The sequence below is a fragment of the Protopterus annectens genome, chromosome 7.part1 (genome assembly GCF_019279795.1).
Source record: "Protopterus annectens isolate FY-2018-M chromosome 7.part1, PAN1.0, whole genome shotgun sequence".
Taxonomy (NCBI): Eukaryota; Metazoa; Chordata; order Ceratodontiformes; family Protopteridae; genus Protopterus; species Protopterus annectens.
This window is the reverse complement of record NC_056740.1, coordinates 223,792,843-223,810,897: the sequence shown is the minus strand read 5'-3', so window position 1 is coordinate 223,810,897 and position 18,055 is coordinate 223,792,843. Positions and strand designations below refer to the sequence as shown.

Genomic DNA, 18,055 nt, shown 5'->3' with positions numbered 1-18,055 from the left:
GTCACTACTGTGTCCCTACACAATAGGCTGTACAGGTAGATTTTGGCAGAGGCTTAGTACTACTGGCCTCTGCCCTAAACCTTATCAAGTCTAAAACTTAGAGGTATGCACAGAAGGTTGTTGCAGCATGTGTGTACATGGAATGGGGATGCCTGATTACCGATTAAATTTTGTTTTTAGTATAATCAACCCTGTGAGGCATGCACAGAATGCCACTATTGCTTGTGTAGGGGCTTTGTCAGTGTTGCCATTATTTCTTTAAATTCCCACAAGACCGATATACATAGAAAGTCATTATGGCTTGTCTAGGGACAGTGTACTGTTTAAGAACAGGAAGTTGGTATACATTAATATGATAGTTACCATTTTCATGTTCCTCACAGTCGGACACCAGACACATACACAGGTGGTTATTTTGGGGTGGAGGGGGTATGGGGTAAGGAGACATGTTCAAACAAAAAATAAATAAGATACCGAGCCTGCCAGGCTGAAAAGCAAACAAACACTTTATTAAACAAAGATACAGGTAAGCGCTTTTGCGATTAACTTATCACTTCATCAGACAAAGTAGTGAAACAACAACCTACATTTATATCCAATAACAGCCAATCAAGTATTAAAAAACAATTAAGCACCTTCTAAAAAACATTAGAACATAGTATATCACAAATACAAAACTATCTAGAAAATACCTTAAAGAATACAATCTAAATAAAAACAATTAAGACATACTGAAAAATTATAATAAGCATGAGTTAAAATCAGTAAACCATACATAAAAACCTAGTTAAAAAATTCCTAGTAAATGCATATAACAACATCCACACTTAATGCCTCAGAGGGCATGACTTCAACAAGGGCTTTAAAGTAAAACCCCATTTAAGCCTGGTGATTTCTCAGCATTAAAGAGCAAAATCCATTTCTGCTCAGCTCCTTCTGTCTGATTAGCTAAGTCCCCACTTCTCATGCTAATGTCTAAAACCTGTAAAACCATAAACTTAAAGGTGTGTTGAGAACCACACTGCATAGCATGTTGTAAGGCATTTGTATATTTCTTATTCTTGATATCTCTATAATGTTCTAAAATCCTGTCCTTTAGGCATCTGTTCATCTTCCCTATATAGAAGGCATGGCAAATTTGGCAAAAAGCAAAGTAAACTATGTTCATAGATATGCAGTCTGCATAAAAATCAAGTTCTATTCTAAAGCTAAGGGTGGGATGGTATACACCTGTGCAGTATGAATGTATCTACATGCTGTATACCTTCTGCATGCAAAAGTGCCCAATCTACTAGATTTAACCCCAGGCACGTACTGTTGAGCCTTATAACATAAATGCTTCTTAAGAGATTTGTTGTTTCTAAATGAGAAGTGTGGTGTGTCACTTATAATGCCTTTTAATTCATCTATAGCATGTAATAAGCTCCAGTTACGTTTAATAATGCTGCAGTAACTATTGATGTCACTCAAGTACTGTAAAGAGATCCTAAATATGTCATTATTTGGTCTGAAAGCATTACCTGTGGTAGTTACCACTCTGTCTGTGAAATAAGGCTTGCATCTACCTTCACTCTCCTTCCAGGCATCAGATATAGATAAATCTATTTCTTCTTCCTTGTAGCCTCTACTTAAAAATTCTAGCTTAAGGGAGCCTAAAGCCTCTCGTAACTACAAGTCATTACTGTGCAATCTCATCAACTGATAAACCTGACCTTTTTAACACATTACGTGAAACATGGCCAGGGTGCACGCTGTTTCCAGAGACTATAGGCCGCATGAGTGGGCAAGTTATATCCTTCTGGATCTTTGGAAGGCCATAAATAGTTGGAATTAGTGGATGATCGACATTAAAATATTTAAAAATATCTTCATTAATTAAACCTTTCATGAGCAAGTCAAAAACTAAAAATGAAACTTTCTCAATTATACCATTCACAGTATTTACAGAAATACGTGCATATGTAGTCACATCATAAAGTAATTTCCTCATCTGTTTTACATATAAATTTCTATCTAGTACCACTATACTATTATACTACCACCTTTATCAGCGGGTCTAACATCCACTGAGTGCATCTCTTTCAACTCATTAAGTGCAGCAAAATCATCTTGTACCATATTTATAAAGTCTAGTTTGGTACCATCATAAATTAGCTAACAAAACTTTGTCTCACATAAATCAATAAAAGCTTGTACTGTAGGGTGAGGTACTGGAACAAAGGCACTCTTTTTTAAATATATTCAATTCAGAAGGAACACCACCTTCAAACATTGTCTTTAAAGTTAAAGATCTACCAAGCAGTTTAAGGTCTTTAAGTACTTCTGTTGGATCTGCTCATCTGTCTGGAACAAACGATAAACCCTTTTTAAGTAAACCTAACTGAGCTGAAGTTAGTTCAACGGAAGATGTATTAAAAACCAGACCTGTGTGTTCAAAACTAATGCTTTTTCACTGCTTGCTGCATAGTGTCCGTGTTCTGCAACTGTTGTCTTCCCCTTCCTGCCTATACTGTGTGATCTGCTCCTGTAAGGCAGGGGGCTTGGTAAAGAAAAATTTATTACCTTGGTCTTCTCTGCTAAAAAAACTGCTCTTACTAGTACAGGGAACCGGATCTGGTGTAACTATATCCACTTCAGATGCATTAATAATGGCATTTGCCAAAAAACACAGAGAATGAACCATATCAGATCTGGTAGAGGCATTAGTGGAAGCACTAGCAGCTTGTTGTGGTTGGATGGGTTCAGGCAAGTTAGAGTCCCTCTTGATGATGTCATGAAATTTCCGGTCACTTTAGGGCGTTCTCTGATTGGTTCTGGTTGTGGGTGATTGACAGCATTATTCTCCAGTCGCATAGTTGCTTCCCTTGGCCAGGCAAAGACAGCATTATTCTGGAAATCATGCAGATCACGTTGCATTTTTTTTTTTTATATTAGCAGATTGCAAAGGTTTGTCATAAGCTAAAATGCTCTCATGCAATCTGTCTATTTTGTCATTAACAACCTCTGGTGAAAACAGCAATAATATCATATTGCAGTTTCATGATGTCCCTGTATAACTCCCTTTCTGCTGGCAGGAAAAAGTCAATCAGCGGATTCATATACTCTGTGCTGAATTTCAGGTTTAACAACTGCCACCTTCTTAACAGTTCTGGAAAAGCATCACCATAACTAGGCATGTTAAGGACATGAAGCCCTCTTGGTATTACCTTATGATTTAAGGAAGCTTCTAGGTGTAGACGTTGCCACTGTAAACCGAGTGGAGGTTAGACCCGCTGATAAAAGTAGTAGTATAGTGGAACTAGATAAAGATTCATATGTAAAACAGATGAGGAAATTACTTTATGATGTGACTACATGTGCACGTATTTCTGTAAATACTGTGAATGGCATAATTGAGAAAGTTTCATTTTTAGTTTTTGACTTGCTCATGAAAGGTTTAATTAATGAAGATCTTTTTAAATATTTTAATGTCTATCATCCACTGATTCCAACTATTTATGGACTTCCAAAGATCCACAAGGATCTAACTTGCCCACCCTTGCAGCCTATAGTCTCTGGAAAGGGTTGGTGCATGGAGCTGATATCTATCTTTGGTGATAAAAACCTGCACCCCTTACTTGAAGACTGTGACACTATACTGAAAGATACAAAATCTTTCTTAGAAAGATTGTATTTAAGGTGTGTTAATACTGTAGATGAGTTTGTTTGTCACGCTTGACATTGAGTCTTTGTTCACAGTGATCCCCAGTGACTGGGGTGTTGAAAATATAAGGAATTTTCTGAATGACAAACGATGTTTTTCAGATGGTAAAGTGAAGCTCATTTACTCATCTCTTGATATAGGTCTGGAGAATAATGTTTGTATTTTTGAAAAATAATTGTTTTTGCAGAAGGTTGGCATAGCAATGGGCACTGCCTGTGCCAATAGCTACACCAACCTAGCCCTGGTACAATAGGAGACTACCAACATTCTGTCAAATAATGTTTTTTATCAACATATTCTTTGGTATGTTCATTTTGTGGATGACTTGTTTTTATTATGGCATGGCACTTTGGATGAACTGAAGGCTTTTATTGCCTACATACACACGACTACTGGGTTTCTAAAGTTCACTTACAGTTATTCTTTTGATGTAATTGAATTTTTAGATGTTAATCTCAGTAAGACTGATTTGAGAAATGTATCTACAAGTGTATATAGGAAAACCTATGAGCAAAAATAGTTACTTACATAAAAACAGCATGCACCCTGGCCATGTTTCAGGTAATGTGTTAAAAGGTCAGGTTTATCGGTTGATGAAATTGCATAGTAATGATTTGCAGTTACGAGAGGCTTTAGGCTCCCTTAAGCTATAATTTTTAAGTAGAGGCTACAAGGAAGAAGAAATAGATTTATCTATATCTGATGCCTGGAAGGAGAGGGAAGTTAGGTGTAAGCCTTATTTCACAGATAGAGTGGTAACTACTACGGGTAATGCTTCCAGACCGAATAATGACATATTTAGGATCTCTTTACAGTACTTGAGTGACATCAATAGTTACTGTAACATTATTAAACATAACTGGAGCTTATTACATACTGAAGATGAATTAAAAGGCACTCTAAGTGACACACCACGCTTCTCATTTAGAAACAACAAATCTCTTAAGAAGCATTTATGTTATAAGGCTCAACAGTACCTGCCTGGGGTTGACTCTAGTAGATTGGGCACTTTTGCATGCAGAAGGTATGCAGCATGTAGATACATTCATACTGCACAGGTGTATACCCATCCTACCCTTAGCTTTAGAATAGAACTTGACTTTTATGCAGACTGCTGATCTATGAACACAGTTTACTTTGCTTTTTGCCAAATTTGCCATGCCTTCTATATAGGGAAGATGAACAGATGCCTAAAGGACAGGATTTTAGAATATTATAGAGATATCAAGAAAAAGAAAGATACGAATGCCTTAGCACAACATGCTATGCAGTGTGGCTCTGAACAAACCTTTAAGTCTATGGTTTTACAGGTTTTAGACATTAGCATGAGAGGTGAGGACTTAGTTAATTGGACAGAAGGAGCTGAGCAGAAATGGATTTTGCTCTTTAATGCTGGGAGCCACCAGGCTTAAATGGGGCTTTTACTTTAAAGCCCCTTTTTGAAGTCATGCCCTCTGAAGCATTAAGTGTGGATGTTATGATATGCATTTAATAAGAATTTTTTAACTAGTTTTTTATGTATGGTTTACTGATTTTAACTCATGCTTATTATAAATTTTTCAGTATGTCTTAATTGTTTTTTTTTATTTAGATTGTATTCTTTAGGATATTTTCTAGATAGTTTTGTATTTTTTGAGATACTATGTACTAATGTTTTTTAGAAGGCGCTTAATTGGTTTTAATACTTGATTGGCTGTTATTGGATATAAATGTAAGTTGCCTTTTCACTAGTTGATCTGATGAAGCAATAAGTTAATCGCAAAAGCGTTTATCTGTATCTTTGGTTAATAAAGTGTTTGTTTGCCTTTCAGTCTGGCAGGCTCGGAATCTTATTTATTTATTTTTTGTTTGCACTTGTTATAGTTACCGTGCCGTTTCCTGTGCCTGTTTTTTGTTTGGTTTAAGGAGACATGCTATATGTGTCCGACAGCAACAACTTAAAATATGTTACTTTGTTCTATTTATTCTTTCAATTTTGTCCCAGTCTGACATCTGAGTGATACACAGAAGATGGGTGTCTTTTGTGGGAAGTGGATAGGATGCGTGCTGCGTATATGTTTAACAGGAGCCACCTGAAATATATGACCGTTTATACCTTCATCCCAGTCTAACACCGGATACATAGGAGGTGACTATATTTTTTTAAGGGGGATGAGTAGGAAGGGAGGGACATTTCCCAGATGTTTTGTATGTATACTCAAACTATTTTATTGTGAACTGCTGTTTTATCAGACATATCTTATTTCTTCTTTTAAAGAAAAAAAGAGACCGACAATGTCCTTCTGTTATAATGTTGCAGTTTTCTTTGCATGAGGGATCCTCCTGTTTGGGTGAACTGACGTCTGGCCAGTATACAAGAGCTTTTCAGTACTGCTAGTATGTCAGACGTCCCCTGGATGGCTTAGGAGTACATCGGCTGTAAAAGGGACGTCTGCACTTACAATCCTCAGGACTTCTCTGCCACAGTCTGAATGCCATCTTCTATCGTCTGATCTGTTCACCTGAATCATTTGCTGCTGGTCTACTTCTCAAATAAGTGCTCTGTTGTTTTTTTTTTAATTTTTTTCTCTTGCTACTGCTTTTTGTTGTAAGGGTTTCATGTAATTTAGTAAAGGCAAGTACCAATGCAGAAGACAGATTCCACACAAGGCTAGTCACGACATGTATCTCTTTTGTTTGGGGCCTATGCACAACAATATATCTTGCTGTATTTTCAGGTCTTTGTCCCCAAGACCCTATTTAGCTGTCTTTCATCCCTTAAGATTTATTTAGAAAATCAGTGACTGGAGAGGTTAGCTAGGGATGTTATGGAGGGTATATCTGCGAGTTCTGTCAAGCTTGATTTGAAGAGGAAGGCCAAGAAGCTGGAGCCTGAATCTTTAGCTGCACTTTCTACCTGTGATATCTTTCTTGAGGTCGATGAAGTCCCGGAGGTCTATCTGGAGGTTGGCTTGGGTTCTTCAGCAGGTACCACATAAGAAACCATCAAGGAATCTGCCTTAGGCACATCCTTGGGGGTCATGCAGATGTCCGCATTGGACAGTCAGGGGGAAACCAAGGCTCGTTATTTTGGAAGGCCTTAGAGGTATTTGTTGGATACTAGTCAGGGAGGATATTACAAGTAATATAGAGTTTAGGACTACGTCGGGTACCTCCACTTTCCATCAGGCTGATGTCAGGTTTAAAAAGAAGCAGAAAACCAAGCACATTTCTACACCTAAGACTCCATAATCAGATTGGGAAACTTTTTCTCAAGGCTTGCTTAATGCACTCATGGCTCTTAGGCCATCTTCAGCGGATCCTTTTTCTCCTTTAACTTCTTCTCCACTCAAGAGAGCTAGGTTTCTGAAATCATCTGAGGATTATGGCACTTCTGAGGATGAATCTTTGGCCTATTCCACTCAAATTCCATCCCCTCCTTAAATATGCTTCCCCAGAGGAAGAGTTTAATGATACAGATTCACCAGTGGAAGAGATCACTTTTGGGGAAACCTTGGCTAAAATTAGGGGATTCTTTGACTGGGACTCCTCTCAGGTTTCTGATGTGCAGAAAAGATGATATGATCTTTTACAAATAGGTTCTCCATCCCCTTCTGCTGTATCTCTAGTCTTACCAGCCTTTTTAGATGTTTTTTCTTTAGCATTTAAGGTCCAGACTCTCAGGCTCCTGCCTCTAAAAGGCCTGATTGGTTTTATAAAGTGTCAGAAGACAGTACATTTTCTTTATTGAGGTCCTTCAGTGATTCTGCAGTAGTTTCAGTTGCTTCTGACAAAACCTCCAGACTATTGCCATCCACCAAGCTTCTCCCTTCTGATAAGGAGAGCAAGACTATGGAAAGAATAGGGTAAAAGGTCTATACTTCTACCACTTTAGCTTTCCTTGCTATAAACTACCAAACCCATATGACCAGATGGGCTTTGGCTGTTCTTTCACAAGCCTCTCAAGCAGTGTCACACCTTCCAGACTCTGATGTAAAAAAATCAGCTGATGTTGATGTTAGGAGCTTCTTCTCAGGTAATTTGCCACTCAATTAAATGCAGATATGATACTGCAGAAGCATTTTCCAAGGCAGCTGCATCTGGCTCTGTTCTTAGAAGGTATTCATGGTTGAGGCTTCAATCACTTCCAGATGATATCAAAGCATAATTAATGGATGCTCCTTTATACAACAGTGCTTTGTTTGGGACTGGAACTGCAGATTTGTTTAAATCTTTGCAGGAGAAAGGCAAGGAACCTCAGGACTTGAAAGATATTTGTTTTGTTTGTCCCCAAATTTCAGTGGAATTATCCCTCAAGGAATTCCTTTGTTAGAATACAAACTCACCTACCCACTTCCAAAAGCAAAAATGGAGGTAGTAGTGCTCCTCAGTCTAAACCCTCTCAGCCAGTTCCTGCCCAGAAGCAGCCCTTTCCAGACAAGCCAGGTCATCTGTGACTGCCACACTCATCACAGTCATGTTCCTCTTTCTTTACGTCTTTCCCTGTCTCTTCCAGTTTGGGAAAGCATTACTCAAGACTCAATGGGTTCTTTCCATTATCAAACAAGGGTACTTCATGGTCTGGAAAACTCTTCCTCCATTCAAGGGCATTTCACAACTACCTCAAGACCAACTGCATCTATTTCTACAGGTGCTTCAGGAGTTGTTACATCAGGGAACCATTTAAGAAGTTCCTGCACCCCTCTGGGGAAGAGGGTTTTACTCTGGAATGTTTCTCATATGCAGGAGAGAAGGCCCATGGAGACCCATTCTAGATCTTTCTCACCTCAATACTTTCCTGAAAGTTCCTACCTTTAGCATGTTGTCCTTCTTTCCTCTTATTCTTCCTCAGGCTTTCATGGCATTTCTGGACATCAAGGATGCTTATCTTCACATTTCCATTTATCCCCTTTACAGGAAATTATGTTTCTCTGTTGCTTCCTTGTACTTTCAGTTCCCATCTTTGTCCTTTGGTCTTTCCACTGACCCAAAGGTATTCACAAAATGCTTCACTCCTGTCGCTGCTTACTGCAGACTTTAGAGCATCCAGGTTTACCCTTGCCCGAACGGTCTTCTTTTTCAAGCTGCTTGTCCTGAGACTATGGAACAAAATCTACATTTCACTGTTTCTAATATGCAAAGGCTGGGGTTCACAACAAATTTCAAAAAGTCCTTTCTTTCCCCCTGCCATGACCACATCTTCCTGGGGTGCAGGTTGCAGACAGATCTCATGCTGGCATCTCTGCCTCCTCCAAAGGTTCAGTTTCTTATATCTTAATTCCAGAGTCATCTTCCTCTTCCTTTTCTTACAGCCAGGGCATTTCTCATGTTTCTGAGTTTCATGCCATCCACCATTCCCATGCTATCTCTAGCCAAACTTCACATGAGGAATTTTCATTGGTACCTGACATTACTTTGGATGCAGCATGCACTTCCACTGGAGTTTGTGTTCCTCTTCTCCCTTGTCTCAGAAAGGAACTTCTTTGGTGGATTCAGCAGATTTCCCTGAACCCAGGCCTTCTTTTGCATCCTTCTCTTTGCACTCAAGAGTTGTTTACAGATAACTTTGACCTAGGGTGGGGTGCAACATTTGCTTCCATGAAGGTACAGGGCCTTTGGACTCCTTCTCAAAATGAGAACCATATCAACATCAAAGGGATGAGAGCTCTCATTTTAGCTCTTCAAACTTTCCATCCAGGACCTGTAAAACTGTTTACAGACACCACCACAGTTCTCTGGTATGTAAACAAACAGGGGGGGGGGGCGCAAAGTCATACCTTCTGTGCAAGTTAGCTGTCATTGCTTGGGAACTGGCAGTTCAGTACAAGATAACTCTTCAGGCAGTTTATATGTCATCTAATCAGAATTCTGTGGCAGACAATATGAGCAGGTCCATGACATAATCCCATGAATGGATAATTCACAGGGATGTGTTTCTGGACATTGTGCACTGGTGGGGTACTTCTCAAGTAGATCTAATTGCCTCCCCTCTGAACAGACAACTCCTCTTTTTTTGTGCCAGAGTCCCAGGTTCTCTGATTTGGAAGGTGAACACCCTTTCATTTTCTTGGAGAGGGATGTTTCTTTATGCATTCCCCCCATCACACCCGTTCCTCTCATTTAGAAAGTCCTGTTCAAGATTTAGCAGGATAAACCAAAGATTTTGGTGGCGACTCCCTTTTGGCCAAGACAACATGGCTTCTTCTGCATTTAGCCAAGGGCAGTCATCACAAGTTACCTCCCAGGGTGGACCTTATCACACAGGATAAAGGATCCCTTATCTATCTACATCTGTCACCTCTGCATAGGACTGTGTGGGTGATAGGTTTCTGATTCCTTTCAGGCACCTTTTTTCTGAGGACGTGAGTAGGGTACTGCAGGAGGCCAGAAAACCCAATACTAGAAAATCATACTTATCTAATTGGAAGAGGTTTTCTATTTGGTGTTGTTCACACAACCCAGATCCACTGTCTGTGGATGTTCCGTTGGTTCTTCCATACTTGTGTGAGTTGCTCAATGATGGTTTGGCCTACTCATCGGTTAAGATTTCTGCCTTTCTGCCTTTGTCTCCCCCTTTGGTTTCTAGGTTAGAGGTTAAACTTTTTCTTAAAGGCATCCTTGACATACGTCCTCCCAGGAAACGTGTTCCTCCACCATAGGATTTGAACTTTGTTTTGGAGAAGCTGACTCTGGCTGCATTTGTGCCTGCAGCTACAGTTCCTTGCAGCACTGTACTTGGAAAACTGTTCTGTTATTAGCTTTGATTTCTGCCAGAAGGGTGTCTGAGCTTCAAGCCTTAATGGCTTCCCACCTTATTTGATTTTCCATAAGGACAGTGTTTCTTTGCATACTAATCCTTCCTTTATGCTCAAGGTCGCAAACAAGTTGTCTCTTAACCAATCTATTTATTTGCCCACCTTTTTTTCCTTTTCCACAGTCCTCTAGTGAGAGGATTTTACACACATTGGATGTGCATAGACAACTCAGATTTTATTTGGATAATACTAAGATTATCAGGAAATCTGATCAGCTTTTTTTTTTTTTTATCCCAGGGCTCTGGGATTGCCTGTTTCCAAGCGGACTATTTCCTCTAGGATTTCAAAGGCTATTTCGTTTTGCTGTGTTTCCCATGGGAAGAGCCTCCCTTCTCCTGTTATGGCTCATTCTGCTAGATCTATGGCATCTTCAGGTGCTTTCTTTAAGGGTTTGGATACTATTTCCATATTAGAAGCAGCTACTTACCTTCACCAAGCATTACAAATTGGATGGCATCTCCAGATCTAGAGCTGGTTTTTGCTAGAGCCATTCTTCATGGTTTTTCTAGAGAGGTCTTCTGGTCCTTCCTAATTCCAGGTTTCCTCCTAAGCTTTGGTACGCTCCCTCATGTAAGGAATACTGCAACATTATAATAGGACATAAAATAGCTGTGTAAAATCTTACCATAACCATAGATGTCCTTCTGTTCTATGTTGCAGTATTCTATTCCTCCCTCCTTCCCCCGGGTGCTTGCTTTTGTTCTGGATGTCTGATAACCTTCTTATTTCCTTAGGCTAGCATTCCTCCTGGGGCATTCAGTTCTGAGAATAGTATGTGGGGACGTCACTTTTATAGCCGACGTACGCCTAAGCCATCAGTGTGATGTCTCATCTACTAGCAGTACTTAAAAGCTCTTGTATACTGGCCGGACATAGTGTCACCCAAGGCAGAGGATCTCTCATGTAAAGAATACTGCAACATAGAAGAGAAGGACATCTCTGGTTATGGTAAGATTTTACACAACTATTCTTTCTTTGCTAATGGTTTTATTCAGGCCATCACTGGATCAGAAGGTAATAAAACAGCTATGAAATGCACATTATGACTACTATAACCATGTGGCTTCTGTAGGGGTGCTAGTGGCCAAAACACTCTCAGCTTAATAAATTTATTTCCTCCACAGTTACTACAGTGTCACCTGATCCACTTAGGGAGTATTGTAAGGAAACCGTAGAAAAAAGTAATTTTGGATGACATGGTGAAGCCATGGTGAAGGGGAAGAGACAAATAGGTGGAGGCACTAGCTGTGTGTCATGTCGGAGGGCATTGGATGGTGGGGCGTGCCATGGAGCCCTTCACCTAGGGTGCCGTTTCACCTAAGGCCAGCTCTGTTCAGAGGCAGAATATGTAAATGTCATGCCTCTTTACCAGTGTACAAGCCTGCCTAGATATTAGAAAAGGCATCTCATTTCACACTGATAGACCATGCCAACAGTGTTGGCCCCTTAAGCCAAATATAAGTTCCCAGATGGCTATAGCACTTCAACTGATGTAGTTTGACACACAGAATCTGCCTTGTCTAATAAAAAGAAGGGTTAAGTGACAGTTTCCAGTACTTTTTATTCTAACTATACACTTCTTTTCAAATGTGCACCCCACCACCCATGTTCTCTTCTGCTCTCACTGTACAGTTATCAGACTGGTAGGACTTTTCTCAATCATCTAGAAAAAAAATGCAGTCTCATTTGTAATGCATATTAGGACAGGGAAGTCTTTCAGTATTTGTCTGCACTTTTTTTGCTGTTTGATTGTATGGCATAGTTATTATTCCAAACGTTCTTTACAGCATCTCTCATTGTATCAGAGAGGACCTAGCAGCAGTGTGTTACCAGTCTTTAAACAACACCAGAGCTATGAAGTAATACAAGATTATCAGACTGCTACTTGGGCATCAGAAAGAGTTGATGCTGACTGTGAATGACAGGTAACACTACCCGAAGCGCATTCTGTGGAAAAAGACCATCAATTTCATTCTGTTGTCTTAGACAATGTCCATGTGAAAAATATTTAGCCTGTCCCATTTTATATTATTGCTGTGTCCTTCCATAAGGTCTGGCTTTACCCAAGGTGAGAGTGTTGGCCAGTAGGGACAGCAGAGCACCCATCACAGACTACAGTGTGAGAAAATCCATCTGTTATGCAAATGATTACCATCTCACATTTGAACCTCAAGTGTTATAGTTGTTTTGGAAGTTTTAATCCTAAGAGAGAATTGCTGTATTAATTTCTGAGTAGAAATTTTACTACTTGCAATTTATAGTTTTTAAAGTAAGAGCATTCTTTGCATTTGAATAGGGATGACAGCATGATGAAGGTTGTACAACAATTAATGAGAAATGATTCAAATGTGGTAAACTTAATTTCTCAGGACAAAATTCAGTTCAGCAGAAAAGAAAGTTTATTTTATGCAGCCTTAAAGATTTATGTACTGCATAAAGTGCTGTGATTGTGCTCAGAAAATAGGGAAATGACAGGCTTGTTAATCACCGTACTGACATCAGAAAAGTGCTTAAGATTTCTTAAGCACTCCTCTAATGTCATGGTATAAAATTAACAGTAGTAAGTGGCCACCACTGAACAGCCATAGGAACTAGAGCTTTAAGTACTGAACACTTCATTCTTTTTTTTTTTTTTTTTTTTGCCAAACAAAGTGGTTAACTTGTTTTAAAGGCTTTTGGTCTTCCTGATATTGTTCTGTGGTGGTTTGACTCAGTGGTAGTGGTAAGTAGGTTGCAGTTTTCAAAGCTGTAGAACGCTTAGCTCTCCTATACCTTTTCTCTTTAAATATTATAGGTCATGGAAGCAGTTTAATCTTCATGTACTACAAAGAATTATGATTGGGTCTGTCCGATTATAACCCCTTTTTTTTAATTCTGTGTTCAAACATAAGCAGTGGTTGTAAACAGAGATGTGATCATAATTCCCTGTCTGCTCAATCTCCCTTTGCTTGCATTTATGTTTATACAGTGGAACTTTGTGATATTACACTGAATAGGGGGATTATTTCAGGATCTCCCTTTCTTGATTAGACTTTGTCATTAGAAGTTTACCTTGCTCTGGCTTTTTTTTAATAATCAGTCCTTTGATGGTTCCTGAGTCAGTTAATCTTGAAAATAATTTAAAAAAATCTATGCCCTTTTAAAATATTTAGTACTGTTTCCTTATGTTTGTCTTTGAATTTGTTTTACTATATAAAGATTTTTTTATGTAAATTACGATAGAAGTTTGGCAAAACATTCTTTACTGACAGATACTAGGTTTTTCAAACAGGAGCATTCTTTTTTCAGATGTTTTTAGGATTCTGACTTATTTTTCATAGAATTCACAACTGAATCAGAAAATATGTCATGCTGAATGTATAAACAGTTCATCTTTAACTTATTGTGCTATATTGTCAAATGCCCTTTTTTGTAAAAGAAAAATCAGTATTACGGCACAGCTATTTATTCAGGATGCTGAATATGTGTTGCTTTTAACTAAAGAAATAGCAAGTTTACACTTTTGGTGTAAAACTAAAAAGTTCAGGGCATTTTTCTAATGTTTCTGAACACCATTCATTAGTTCTGTTTACATTCCTTTGTTGAGCTGAGCAACAAAGAAGAGAGACAAGAGATGGAAGTAATAATGAAGAGGGATGAGAAGAGTTGAATAAAAATGGGGAATTTGAAGAAAGTAAAATTAATAATCGGAAAGAGGAACAGGTAAACAGTATAGTTATGTTCAATAAATATGAAGTATTAGGAAACAAAGAAATTGAAGTGGGGGGTCAAAGACAAAGAGGAAATGAATTTAATAGGTAATAGAGTCAGGTAAAGTTATAACTGGGAGCAATGAAAATTGCAAAGAAAGGGAAAGGATTTTTTAATTAACTGTGACTGTCAACAGTATGAGAAATTAAGATGTTATGTGATCCTATCTCGCCTACATTCTGTACTGATGGGTTCGGAGCCGATCCTGGGCTCCGACTCGGCACGCTATACTATAGAGCGAAGTCTCTAATTGGCTGAGCTATTCTACATCCCAGGATGCACCACCACTACTTCCCCAGATCTCGTTTGCCACTTGACAGCAATAGACGTGGTCTCGACTTGGCTGGGCTAAGTACTCTTTACTGACTAATTTCCTGTCAGAATTTTGATAATTTTTCAACCAAAAGCTGTTTTAACAGCTACTAAACGTTTTTTGTGGAGTTTGTGTGGATTGTTGTTAGCGTTAGGTTCCCGCTTAATTTAGTAGGGATTCCCTCACGCTCTATTTTGGACATTTTTAAGGTCTTTTTTGTTACAAAGATTTTTGTGTGTGGTATTTGTTCCTATACACGTCAAGGTTCCGTTTTTAGTTAGAGGGGCCTTGCCCTTGCGCTCTGCTAGAGCTGTGTTACAGTTTTTCGCCTGTGTGAGTTATTGGCCTATCCTGTTTAAGTTAGAGGGATTAGGCATCTCTGTGTATTCAGTTTACCTTGATTTTTGGTGTGTGTATTTGTGGTATGTCGAAGGAACATAGGCCTTCGGGCTTTAAAAAATGTACCAAGTGTGGGTACAAGATGTCAGTCACGGATGATCACTCTCTGTGTGTTTATTGCTTAGGCCCCAAACACCTTCAAGAGTCGTGCAGTGTATGCCACGCCTTTTCTTCTCGTGTCCTCCAAGAGAGGAAAAACAAATTAATATTGAAGGGGCTTATCTCCCCTTCTTTTGAAGAGGCTTTATCTTCTTCTCCCTCTCCTTCCAAGAAGAAGAGGTCTTCGGCTCCGACCAGTCCGTCGGAGCCGACAGCAAAGAAATCAAGGCAGGCTTCTCCGTCGGCTCCACGGACTTCGGAGCCGAGGTCGGAACGGTCTGCCTCGATGCCTCCAGCCTCGACTCCTCTGTCTTTGGAGCCGAGCGCTCGAGCATCGAGAGGTGGGTCACCTTCTCCGGCTCCATTGGTTTCGGAGCCGAGAAAGGTCGCTCGCTCAGACTCTTCTACCTCGGCGCCGAAGTCCCTGTCGGCTCCGAGGGAAATTGCTGTACTGGTGGAATCTCCCTCGGCGCCGATATTACTTGAGACTATTCGGAGCCGGTCCCCCAGTCTTTCGGAACCGGCGGAGAAGTCAACTCCGGCCCGATCGGTCTCTTCTTGGTCTTCGAGGATGTCCGATTCGGATATAGACAGGGTGCTGCAAAGGCTGTTCCAGTCTCCAGTTTTCCAAAAGTTAGTCTCGGCTCCAGCCCAGTCGGCTCCAGAGCCGATTGTCCACCCTGTTGTATTGGTTCCTCCTCCAACAGCCTCGGCGCCGTTGGAGTCGGTGCTAGTGGAGCCAGTGGAGGTTCTCGGGTCGGCTCCGACCCTTACCCCAACCCCGACCTTCTGGTCGGAGTTTGGTACACGGACCTCCTCGGTCGGCCCCGGGGGTGACGCTTCAGGTCCGATGCTTTCGGTTCCGAGCCTCCCTCTCGGTGCGTCGGCTGCGGGAGTGCCGTCTACTGTTGTGGCCTCGGGGGTCGGACCTTCCCAGGACTCGGGGGGGGGGTCCGGCCTTCAGGGCCATGAGGAGTGCTTTGGCCAAATCTTCCTTGGCTACCTCCACCATCTCTCCGGCACCTTCCCTTGGCACGGAGACTAGTTCCTTTGTTGTCCCCCTGTCTCAAGACAGCGGAGCCCTGGGGCCTGTGGTCACCCCCATTGGGGATTCCTCCCTTCCTGGGGGTCCTTCCGAGGCTTCTTTGGAGGAACCTCCCAGGAAGAGACAGTGTAAGAGGAAGCACGTCGACTCGCCTGATGAGTCTCTCACCTCGGACACCGACCTCGATGATGCGGAGGGGTCTCCCAAGTCGTCCTCGGATGATGTCTCCTTTGTGGACATCTTAGAAATCCTCAAGCAACGAGGTGACTGGCAGTCCAAACCCCCTTCCACTGAGGAGTCTGTATTCCTCAAGGCCTTCGGGGCTCAGCCTTCCGCCTCCTGGGTGTCTCCGCCCTTCGATGAGCTCCTGGATTTGATCTCTCGAAGGGCATGGGAGCACCTGGATTCTGTGGAACCGGTGCCAGCTCGCCCGAATAAATTTCTGTCAGCCCCCCCGAAAAGGAATTCTTATCTAAAGGTGTGGCCGTAGATGCCCTGATGGTGGCATCTGCTACCCAGCAAGATGTGGCAGAGGCTTCGACGTCCGTCCATCCTCCTAATAAAGAGTCCAGGAGTATGGATCGGTACGGGAAGTGCACCCTTACTTCAGCAGCCTTTACTTTAAGGTCTCTGAATTACCTGACGCACTTCACCAGACTTCAGAGGGATCTGGTCAAGGAACTTTCAGATACCCTCTCTGGTAACCTACCTGAGCAGTTGGCCCAGACGGTTAGCTCTCAGTTGGCTACTCTATCATCAATATCGAACTCGTCCATGAGGCTCATTTCATATGCGGCCGAAGGGGCGAGTAGAGCGGCGGGTACAGGTGTTGCTCTACGGAGACAAGCCTGGCTCCGCCTGTGTCATTTTGGAGGCCTTCAAGTCTTCCTTTGCCGACGCTCCCTTTGATGGGTCCTCCTTGTTTGGACCCAAGGTAAAGGACACCTTGACCCGCTGTGAACAAGAGGGTAAGACTTTGACTGCCGTAGGGGCACGTTTTTCCAATCCCTTCCGGCCTTATCCCAAGACTAGAGGGGGGAAAATGTGGTTCCGCAAATCTCAGAAGACTTACCCCTCACAGCAGGATGATCCCCCTTCTAGAGGCAGAGGGGGGGGGGATTTTTCAGGAAGACGCCTTCCCAGAGGCGGCAGAGGCCCCCGCAACACTGGAGACCGCGAGTCCTTTTGTGGCTCCTCAACCTTCCAGCATCCCTGACGGATTGCCCGACTGCGCCGCTCCGCGGAGCCAGTCGGGGGTCGTTTTTCGAGGCACCTAAAGGCCTGTATCACTCAGGACCGATGGGTGCTCCGGATCATTACCGGAGGTTACAACATCCCCTTTTCTCAGCCCCCCCCCCCCACCATCCCGGAAAATCCCGGACCCACCACCCAGTCAACGGGATCTCGCAGCCATCGAAATTTCAAAGCTGCTTCAAAAAGGAGTCATCCAACCGGTCCCCGAAGACCAGACCGGATTAGGGACTTACTCAAGATTCTTTTTGGTGCCAAAAAAGACCGAGGACATGAGGCCCATTTTGGATCTCAGCAAACTCAACCGTTCTGTCAAGAAGTCCAAGTTCCGGATGGTCACCTTACAATCCATTCTCCCGCTGCTGGAGAAAGGTGTTTGGATGTGCTCCATAAATCTCAAGGACGCCTATTATCATATCCTGATAGATCAGGCGTCCAGGAGACACTTGCTCTTCAGCCTGGGAGACGGTCATTTCCAGTTCCGCGCACTGCCCTTTGGTCTCACCACAGCCCCCAGGGTGTTCACCAAATGTTTGGCGGTGGTGACTGCTCACCTGAGAAGTCTAGGATTCCAGGTGTTTCCATATCTAGATGACTGGCTCCTAACTGCCACTTCCAGGCGTCTACTCTTACAGAACCTTACAGCCACTATATCTCTAGGCAACTCCCTAGGAATCACCTTCAATTGGGAAAAGTCTGTG

General features: G+C 41.8%; 1 protein-coding gene across 2 annotated transcripts in view; it reads left to right on the top strand.

Moving 5' to 3' along the window:
* The window catches only part of ANKDD1A (ankyrin repeat and death domain containing 1A), a 1,318,298-nt gene that overhangs the window by 579,566 nt on the left and 720,677 nt on the right, over positions 1-18,055 (top strand). The window lies entirely within an intron of this gene.